We start from the raw sequence: 11339 nt of genomic DNA, 5'->3' as shown, positions 1-11339 counted from the left end.
CTTAGACTTCTAACATGCGTTTTCCACCCCCTCCCTTTCCCTTCTCTCTTATCTTTGCCTTCAACACCAAGTAAACCTGAGGGATAAGTATGGATACTTTTGGCCACACACCGGTGGCTACACGTATTAAGTACTGCCCAATGTGCTATTGATACATTAGCTATTTGACAGATTGCTTCATGATTATGCCACAAACATTTACTTATCCTACATTTTCCAGAAATATAAGGAAATATGATCTCACAAAGAGTACCATGTGACCTATGATAATGAGTGGTTACAGTGGCTATCATATAGCTTGATGCCACCAGGGCTACAAAGATCATGTGCAGCTAATTTGTTTAGGACATTTTCCTCCTGTATACAATGAGTATGTTGTCACTTGTGTTTAGTAACCTTACTACGGCGTTGTAGATGTGTCAGTCACATGTTTAGACTCGTATATCCTAAAACGGACTCACATGAGTCATATTTCAATCAGTGTCCGTTGGGAAAGTGGGTGAGTCTGTATTGTCTCCCGAGCTTAGCAAGCATGAACACCTGTGCTCTATCCTGATTGTGACATGTTTTATTAATTAGGCTGCATAGTCATAATGTACATACCTGATCCACACAAAACACAGAGGAGAGTTACAGTTGAAGTCGTAAGTTTACATACACCTTAGCCAAATACATTAAACTCAGTGTTTCACAATTCCTGACATTTAATCCTAGTAAAAATTCCCTGTCTTAGGTCAGTTAGGATCACCACTTTATTTTAAGAATGTGAAATGTCAGAATAATAGTAGAGAGAATGATTTATTTCAGCTTTTATTTCTTTCATCACATTCCCTGTGGGTCAAAAGTTTACATACACTCAATTAGTATTTGGTAGTATTGCCTTCAAATTGTTTAACTTGGGTCAAACGCTTCAGGTAACCTTCCACAAGCTTCCCACAATAAGTTGGGAGAATTTTGGCCCATTCCCCCTGACAGAGCTGGTGTAACTGAGTCAGGTTTGTAAGCCTCCTTGCTCGCACAAGCTTTTTCAGTTCTGCCCACAAATGTTCTATAGGATTTAGGTCAGGGCTTTGTGATGGCCACTCCAATACCTTGACTTTGTTGTCCTTAAGCCATTTTGCCACAACTTTGTATGCTTGAGGTCATTGTCCATTTGGAAGACCCATTTGCGACCAAGCTTTAACTTCCTGACTGATGTCTGGAGATGTTGCTTCAATATATCCACATAATTTTCCTCCCTCGTGATGCCATCTATTTTGTGAAGTGCATCAGTCCCTCCTGCAGCAAAGCACCCCATAACATGATGCTGCCACCCCCGTGCTTCACGGTTGGGATGGTGTTCTTCGGCTTGCAAGCCTCACCCTTTTTCCTCCAAACATAACGATGGTCATGATGGCCAAACAGTTCTATTTTTGTTTCATCAGACCAGAGGACATTTCTCCAAAAAGTACGATCTTTGTCCCCTTGTGCAGTTGCAAACCGCAGTCTGGCTTTTTTATGGCGGTTTTGGAGCAGTGGCTTCTTCCTTGCTGAGTGGCCTTTCAGGTTGTGTTGATATAGGACTTGTTTTACTGTGGATATAGATACTTTTGTACCTGTTTCCTCCAGCATCTTCACAAGGTCCTTTGCTGTTGTTCTGGGATTGATTTGCACTTTTCGCACCAAAGTATGTTCATCTCAAGGAGACAGAACGCGTCTCCTTCCTGAGCGGTATGAGGGCTGCATGGTCCCATGGTGTTTATACTTGCATACTATTTTTTGTAAAGATGAACGTGGTACCTTCAGGCGTTTGGAAATTGCTCCCAAGGATTAACCAGACTTGTGGAGGTCTTCAATTTTTTTTCTGAGGTCTTGGCTGATTTCTTTTGATTTTCCCATGAGGTCAAGCAAAGAGGCATGAGTTTTAAGGTAGGCCTTGAAATACATCAACAAGTACACCTCCAATTGACTCAAATTATGTAAATTAGCCTATCAGAAGCTTCTAAAGCCATGACATCATTTTCTGGAATTTTCCAAGCTTTTTAAAGGCACAGTCAACTTAGTGTATGTAAACTTCTGACCCACTGGAATTGTGATACAGTGAATTATAAGTGAAATAATCTGTCTGTAAAGAATTGTTGGAAAAATTACTTGTGTCATGCATAAAGTAGATGTCCTAACTGACTTGCCAAAACTATAGTTTGTTAACAAGACATTTGTGGAGTGGTTGAAAAATGAGTTTTAATGACTCCAACCTAAGTGTCTGTAAACTTCCGACTTCAACTGTAAATAGTTATGCAACCATAATTTCAGAGAAAACAGACCAAATGTGTTGCCAAAGGTTGAGTGTCTTTCCCAGTTTAGGAGAGCCCCCTTGAGCTTCAGCTTGGGTTAATAAACTATAGATCTGGTGAAAGTAAATATAGGGAATGAAACAGAGCACCCCTGAAGAATCACATACATTTTATTTGTTAAGTCAGTCAGACAGTTTTCCACATTTTGAAATTCGCCCCCCCTCTCTGTTATGAATTGTGTTTATAAGCAATGTCCATTACTCGCCAAATCGTCTGACTTCTGTCAATTTCCCAATTTCTCACCCTCCACTGTTGTCACTGTGTGTCTTCCAGCAGCATTGAAGGCTTCGAATACCTCCATTAGTCTCTCATAAGTATTATAATAACATTAGTATCAGTGCCCACACAGGTAATAGCCACTAGCAGCCTAATCCAGCCTGGGATGAAATTAAAGAATCCACTCCCTATAATCTATAATAATCTCTGGTTCGGTGTTATTTCCCAGGGGGATCATAACAATGACGCAGTAAACCAATCAGGAAGTCAACTCACCTTCATCTTGGCCTCAAAAGGCATCAGTCAGGTCTAGCATGTTACAGTGTTTGGTAAAAATGTACATTATATCATAAAGCATACATTACCCATCTATAAGTATGTTATAAACATGACATTATAGCTACATAGAGCATTGTGATGTTCTGACCCTAATAAATGGGACATGTAATTCTACTCGTCTGGAGATGGCAATTCAAAAAGTCCAAAAGTATATCATTTCACTTTGACCAATTTATGTAACAACGAGCAGGTATCATGTGACACCAGGCCTGTGAAGCAGTGCCCTCAGTGTACTGATGAACAGAGGGGTTACCGCCTGGTTTGATCTCTCAATCATGCACTGGCGTTACTGGTTGTGTAATAATGTGGCAATTAGTGCCCATGAGTTGATGCTCTATGCAGCACACATGTGCTTGAAAAGATCCTCCAACTTTTACTCACTCTGGCTTTGAAATGGACCGACAGAGCGCCATAATGTCATGTCGAATCAATGTCGTGGTCAAGCGATCAAAGGACATGGATCTTTGATTGTGCGACACTGCTTTATTTTATATATATATATATATATATATAAAATTTAAAACAAGGTGCATATACAAAATTCTGCACTTGATTAAGAATCATCGAGGATAAAAGGTCTTCAACTTATTTCCATTGTGGTCCTCATTTTCATGAATGCATGTGGCAAGTTTGGCATGTTGCAGGCAAAAATAAACAGAAGTAAAAATGGCAGGCAAATTGGTTATTTAGTCATAAAACACAACATGTCCATACTATACACAAAGCAACGCTATTTAGTCATCATCAATGGGCTCGGAGGGATTGCTCACGGAGGCACACTATCCAATAACCAGGATTTCACCTTCCTTTAAAAGCTACACAGAGTGGGAATAGTTTTAACAGAGGCCGACTATTCCACTCAGCGGCTCCTTAGTATAAAAAAAAGTACCTTTCCCTGTCAGGCTTCTGAACACACACACACACACACACACACACACACACACACACACACACACACACACACACACACACACACACACACACACACACACACACACACACACACACACACACACACACTATGTACCAGACTAAGCCTAGTATGTGTGACCTTTGACTCAACGGGCAGCCAATTGAGCTCCTGAAACTGGCTCCTACCAATATGAGTACGTGGGCTCAGATTCAACGGCAGCTTAATCAACTTGTTCTGGGCTATCTGAAGGTTGCTTTTTAGTAGATTAGTTAAGCCTTCGAACCATGAAGTGCTATTGTAACGTGGGGGAAATACACCAAAATATTTAATTCCTGTAGTCGTACTACGCCCCCTTTTAATATGCGAGGTAGGTCCTTGGGACTAAGCTAAACATAACAGGTTCTTTGCATCAAAAAGTGGAGCATGGGAATCAGACAACAACAATTTATTTTCATCGTCAGAAGAAAGGCCCAATCTCCTGGCCTACGTAATGTCCATATACCATCTTCAGCTCCAGGAGCGCCATACAACTGTCCTACAAGACAGACTTCAATATCACACAAATAACACTAGGTTTATACATTCCATTCACATACTCAAACAGACAATAATAATGTGTTGCCACAGTCACGGAGGGCGTGCCCAGGGAGGAGAGAAAAGCCTAGGTGGAATATGGACGCCAGTGCCTAAACACACTACATGTACAATAAGTCCTATTTCTCATACTTTGTTAAAAAAACACCATCACCACTCCCGGCCTCCCAAGGCCAGCCGACCAGCACATAGTAAGGGGATCCCTTGAATGACACAAACAGGAAGGGTTTTATACAAAAGGCCACACCCTTAAATAACAATCACACACACCTGGCACAGGCAGACCAACAAGTGTGCTTTCAAAATAGGTAGACGGTTGTAACCCGTTACACTGCTTAGTCAAAATGAGTGCATTAGCTAGCCTTTTCTTACCTAGTACCTTAGTGGCCATACCCCCCCCCCCCTCCCATGTTGCCATCTAGTGTACATTCTAAGTAATTGCCTGCTGTTTTGGCTGTGAGTACCTCTCCTGATTGCTGTACCCTGATGCCTGAGGACTTGCTTCGTTTCAATTTAGACCCCAACAGAATTGCTTCTGTTTTGCAGAGGTTCAGAGATACAGTGAGGGGAAAAAGTATTTGATCCCCTGCTGATTTTGTACGTTGCCCACTGACAAATAAATTATCAGTCTATAATTTTAATGGTAGGTTTATTTGAACAGGGAGAGACAGAATAACAACAAAAAAATCCAGAAATACACATGTCAAAAATGTTATAAATTGGAAATAAGTATTTGACCCCCTCTCAATCAGAAAGATTTCTGGCTCCCAGGTGTTTTTTATACAGGTAACGAGCTGAGATTAGGAGCACACTCTTAAAGGGAGTGCTCCTAATCTTAGTTTGTTACCTGTATAAAAGACACCTGTCCACAGAAGCAATCAATCAGATTCCAAACTCTCCACCATGGCCAAGACCAAAGAGCTCTCCAAGGATGTCAGGGACAAGATTGTAGACCTACACAAGGCTGGAATGGGCTACAAGACCATCGCCAAGCAGCTTGGTGAGAAGGTGACAAGAGTTGGTGCGATTATTTGCAAATTATTCACTGTTCAAATAATCCTACCATCAAAATTATAAACTGATAATTTCTTTTCAGTGGGCAAACGTACAAAATCAGCAGGGGATCGAATACTTTTCCCCCTCACTGTAGCTTGTTGTCTATGAGCCATGCATTGATGTTAGTGAGCTCTGCACTCAGTATACTCTCCAGTGTGGTTTAGTTTTGTGAGACACCAAGAGTGCAGAGTCCTCTTCATACAGAAACAGGTGACATGAGCAAGCATCCTTTATATCATTAATGTACAGTAGGAATAACAGAGGCCCTAGCACACTCCCCTGTGGCACGCCACGGCTTATGTGTAGCTTCGGAGGGCAAACCATTTACCTCAACCACTTGTTCCCTCCCCAACAAGTAGGACTCAACCCACTCAAGAGTGGTACTACCCAACCTTCTCTCTTCTTGTCTCAGCCGATGTAAAAAAAATTGGGTCACAGACTGTCTGATTGGTTGTGTAAACGTTCTGAAATTGCTAAATGTTTTACTGTGATTTCACGGGAGCCCAGGGCGAAACAGAACATATTACACACCATAATCTGTGTAGAAATCATATGTGCTATCTAATGTTGTGTACACAGGGGGGTCAGGGGATATGTCTGCTTATGGTTTCTGAACAGGAAGCACCACATAAACAAATTACAGAGCTGAAGTGTTCCGATTTTTCTGAGATTAGGTGGCTTTGTTGCAAAACAGCCTAATCATACAAACAAACAACACCTGTGGTCTGGAGGAAGATTTATGGAATCTCCCAGAGTCCAAAAGTTCCCCTCTGTTTCTGAGAAAAGCTCTTAGCAGATCCCTAAAAATATTTTCTATGGATATAGCACTTCATTTTCCATATACACTGTAAACAGTTACAGTATAACCCACTGGGCACAGACATCAATTCAACGTCTATTCCATGCTGGGTCAACGTAATTTCATTGAAATGACGCGGAAACATCGTTGATTCAATCAGTGTTTTCCCAGTGGGTACCCAATACCTGCTTTTCTTCCTTACACCGCAACTTGATCATAACTCAAGAATGATTTCTCAAATATTAATTTCTACTTTACTCCATCTTCCAACAAATCCATGTGCATCTATTCATTCATCCATCAATTCACTCATATATTAATTTACTTCCTGCTTTTTCTGTCGTTTCACTTAGTTACAGTGCAGTTCACTGTTTGTGAGCGTCTGCACAGTACCAGAAACCTCACTGTATCTGGTTATTTTACAATTGCTGCCCCCTAGTGAACCTCCTATCAGTCGAATGTTCTACAGTGGAGGACAGTTACTGAGGCCAGCTGCAGAGGCACACATAGCTGAGCCCAGTGGAGCTTTGCCAAACACAAAGGCTTTGACCTCCTATGGGGCTGGGGACAGACCAGATTATGTCCCAGATAGAAGATAAACATAATTTGTCAGCATTTTTTAAAACACAAGAAAACAAACATGATCAAATTAGGACTTTTTGTAATGTCAAGCAGACCCTTGAACCCTAAGTATGAGGCACCATTAAATCCTCCATGAGAAATCATTTTGGAGACATGGTCTTTCCCACTGGGATGAGCATTTCTGTCTCCCCTGTGTGCTCACAGGCACAGTGGCTCCCCACATCAAATTTGTTTCCATGGCTAGTTTGTAGGGGATTGGGGTACAACCAAGATTGTTTGCGTGGCTAGTCGTCTCTCTCTCTCTGTTTGCATGGCTCTTGTTACCAGCGAGGGGCCGAAGGTGACGGGTGTTGGAGGAGATGGCCTGAGTGAGTCAGGGTTTTGCCCAGTGTGCCCATTTCATGGGCAAATGAGGGATCACTCCTCTGTGTGGTGAAAGATGGTAGCACTGACGGGGTGCTTGTTGTTAGGTGGGACAGTGGAGGCAGACAATAGTGGTGCTTCCAGAACTGACAGCGCCTGACTGGGCCATTTTTAACTGGTGGCAGGAGAACAGGAGATCACAGTATTAAATAGCCAAACAAATAAAAGATTGATGATAGTATCATGGCTATGAACACCGAGTTTACAAAACATTAAGAACACCTGCTCTTTCCATGATAGAGACTGACCAGGTGAATCCAGGTGAAACCTATAATCCCTTATTGGTGTCACTTGTTAAATCCACTTTAATCAGTGTAGATGAAGGAGAAGAGACAGGTTAAAGAAGGATGTTTAAGCCTTGAGACAATTGAGACATGGATTGTGTATGTGTGCCATTCAGAAGGTGAATGGGCAAGACAAAACAATTAAGTGCTTTTGAACGGGGTATGAGAGTAGGCGCTAGGCACACCGGTTTGTGTCAAGAACTGCAATGCTGCTGGGTTTTTCACATTCAACAGTTTCCCGTGTGTATCAAGAATGGTCCACCACCCATAGGACATCCAACCAATTTGACACAACTATGAGAAGCGTTAGAGTCAACATGGGCCAGCATCCCTGTGGAACGCTTTCGACATCTTGTAGAGTCCATGCCCGGATGAATTGAGGCTGTGATGAGGGTAAAAGGGCAACTCAATATTAGGAAGGTGTTCCTAATGTTTGGTATACTTAGTGTAGAATAAAATAAGGTTAAACCTACTGCAGTTAATCTACTTCATGCATTCTCTCAGAGGCATGCATGGTTCATTAATACATTTACTTACAGACCTGGCAACGACCAAAGACAGGGGTTAAGTTTGTTTCACCTCCTTGAATGGACAGCGATTTTCAAAATACAACGTGCTTATAGTATTTTTTAGATACATAAATTCATGTGACCTTAAATTCACTTTAAATAAATTAACAGAAGAGTTCTTGCACCAGAGAGCTCAGGAGAGAGATCTCTGACATCTCTACCAGCCCTGAAGGTTTTTCTATGTTATGAGTGAAAACACTAATAGTTACAGAGCAGGAATATAGAGTTTACTGTACACAAAGCCCTTTGCTACATCTCCCATCGCCTGCAGGTGTGTGCGTGCTCCAGGCACCTGGGTACCATGGGGACTCTGTGGATCTCTGACCCCAGGGAAGTAGTGAGGAGGCTGAGCCTTGCAGCCTGGGTCAGGGCCTCTCCTATCAATCACAGACTGGTCCAATGACCTCTTCATACAGGCCTCAGTCTGTCCAACACTTGCATTTGGTTTGTTTTCTCAAAGAGTGTCACGCCCTGATCTGTTCCACCTGTCCTTGTGATTGTCTCCACCCCCCTCCAGGTGTTGCCCATCTTCCCCATTATCCCCTGTGTATTTAGACCTGTGTTCTCTGTGTGTCTGTTGCCAGTTCGTCTTGTTTGTCAAGTCAACCAGCGGGTTGTCTCAGCTCCTGATTTTCCCCAGTTGCTGGTTTTGACCCTTGCCTGTCCCGACTCTGAGCCCGTCTGCCTGACAACTCTGCCTGCCCCTGAGCCTGCCTGCCGTCCTGTACCTTTGCCCCTACTCTGAATTACCGACCTCTGCCTGACCTGAGCCTGCCTGCTGTCCTTTACCTTTGCCCCACTACTCTGGATTATCGACCCCTGCCTGCCTTGACCTGTCGTTTGCCTGCCCCTGTTGCCGTTACAGACGTTGTTACTTCAACACAGTCTGCATTTGGGTCTTATTGAAACGTTATAAAGAGTCAATTCCCACGGCAGATAAACATCATAGGCTCAATTACTATTATGTTTATGTATACTTAGATGGTATCGGCCTCCTTGAGAGGAAATATTCTGTATTATTGCAGTACTATAGAAGTCAGTTGGATTGACATCCTGAACTACCCCTCTTCCTTCCAAGGTGGGAGCACTGCAGTATATAAAGACCAGATTTGACCTTTACCAGACTACCAGTACATCATAAAACAGTTCCCCTTTTCACTTCTATCGTCAGATACAATACAATCTGAGACACTTGGGGAAGTGAAACCTTTTGATCGCTACTCTTCTTGTCCTCATTAAGGACATTTTCACGCTTGCTTTATCTCAGAGGATGAGCAATTGAACGCTGGATGCCCCACGAGAGCTATGATTTGCAAGAGGCCTTCAACCCACTTCCTGTCTGTTGGTTTGTTGGCAGGAAGTCAGGTGACTCATCGTATCCGGCCTGACAGTTCTTCTCTTTGTGTTCTGAGTGGGCTGTGTGTCATGAGTTACAGAGAGTCAGTGACAGGAGGAGCTGACCCTCTCTGTCGCTGTTTCTGTCTCTGTCTGTGTGTCTTTTTCTCTGTGTGACAATGGTAATCGATGTAGGAACTGAGATCAGGAACAAATACTATAGCCAATTTTATCTGCTTAAAAGTCAGTTTTCCCACGCTAATGGCGCTTTCAAGTGTAACTCAATATTAAGTTATTAATTTTGCTTAGTAATATTATCAACACACTACATAATAACAGTGTATGCATGCCAGTCTGATATCTTGCTATCTGTGCTATGTCTACCCAGGGCATGGATGCGCCTAACAGGGGAGACACACTTGAGTGGTGAGAAGTACCAGGAATGTCAGCAGTGCTGGGCTGGGTCGTCTTCAGAGGGGAACTAGAACTGGATGTGGAGATGAAACAGCTGCAAGGGATGACTTCATTAGTTTGGACTACAGGAAAAGGAGGTCCGATTACGCCCCCATTCTCATCGATGGGGCTGTAGTGGAGCAGGTTGAGATGTCCACATCAACAACAAACTATCATGGTACAAACACACCAAGACAGTCGTGAAGAGGGTACGACAAAGCCTATTCACCCTCAGGAGACTGAAAATATAAACCATTTGGCATGGGCTTTCAGATCCTCAAAAAGTTCTACAGCTGCACCATCGAGAGCATCCTGACTGGTTGCATCACGGCCTGGTATGGCAACTGCTCGGCCTCCGACCGCAAGGCACAGCAGAGGGTAGTGCGTACGGCCTAGTACATCACTGGGGCCAAGCTTCCTGCCGTCCAGGACCATCTATACCAGGCGGTGTCAGAGGAAGGCCCTAAAAATTGTCAAAGACTCCAACCACCCTAGTCATAGACTGTTCTCTTTGCTACCACATGGCAAGCGGTACCGGAGCGCCAAGTCTAGGTCCAAAAGACTTCTTAACAACTTCTACCCCCAAGCCATTAGACTCCTGAACAGCTAATCAAATGGCTACCCAGACTATTTGCATTGCACCTCCCCCCACACTTTTACGCTGCTGCTACTCTCTGTTTATTATCTATGCATAGTCACTTTAACTCTACTTACATGTACATATTACCTCAATTACCTCAACTAACCGGTGCCCCCGTATATATAGCCTCTCTATTGTTATTTTACTGCTGCTCTTTAATTATTTGTTACTTTAATTTTAAATGTTTACTTATCTATTTTTTACTTCACACTTATTTTTCTTAAAAATGCATTGTTGGTTAAGGGCTTGTAAGTAAGCATTTCACTATAAGGTCTACACCTGTTGTATTGGGCACATGTGACAAATACGATTTGATTTGTCTTTCTCAAGGCATTGTGAACTTGATCAATGTATCCACTAAGGCCAGAAGCTTCTAGGTCGTTCTCTCAGGTCTCTCTGTATCTACAACACCTTTATTTACTGCAGTTAACAGGGCAGTGAACATTGGTACCTTATAGCCTAGTGCTCAACCAGGAGAGCCAAGGAGATGAATCTTGTGTGTTTCCCTCCCTCCTGCCTACTGACAGTTTGTCAAGTGAAGTTCAAGGCCATGTTACCCATCAGCTGTAAGAAGCATAGACCATCCCCCTTGACCTGCAGTGCAGGAAGTGTTGGAATTTTCTCAGTGGCGTTACGATGTCGGCAGCCAAGGACAGCAGGCCGCACGGAACTGGGCCTCTGTTTCAGAGGATGAATAAATGTCATCTGCCCTCAACCTCCCTATCACTTAACGGTATTGCAAAATCACTGCAGCGTTGTGACAATGTTGCTCTTTGTTCATTATGAGGCAAGAGTTTTTATGT

Source organism: Salvelinus fontinalis, chromosome 39, assembly GCF_029448725.1.
Source record: "Salvelinus fontinalis isolate EN_2023a chromosome 39, ASM2944872v1, whole genome shotgun sequence".
Lineage (NCBI taxonomy): Eukaryota > Metazoa > Chordata > Actinopteri > Salmoniformes > Salmonidae > Salvelinus > Salvelinus fontinalis.
The sequence above is the reverse complement of the archived record's forward strand: the minus strand, read 5'-3'. Positions refer to the sequence as shown.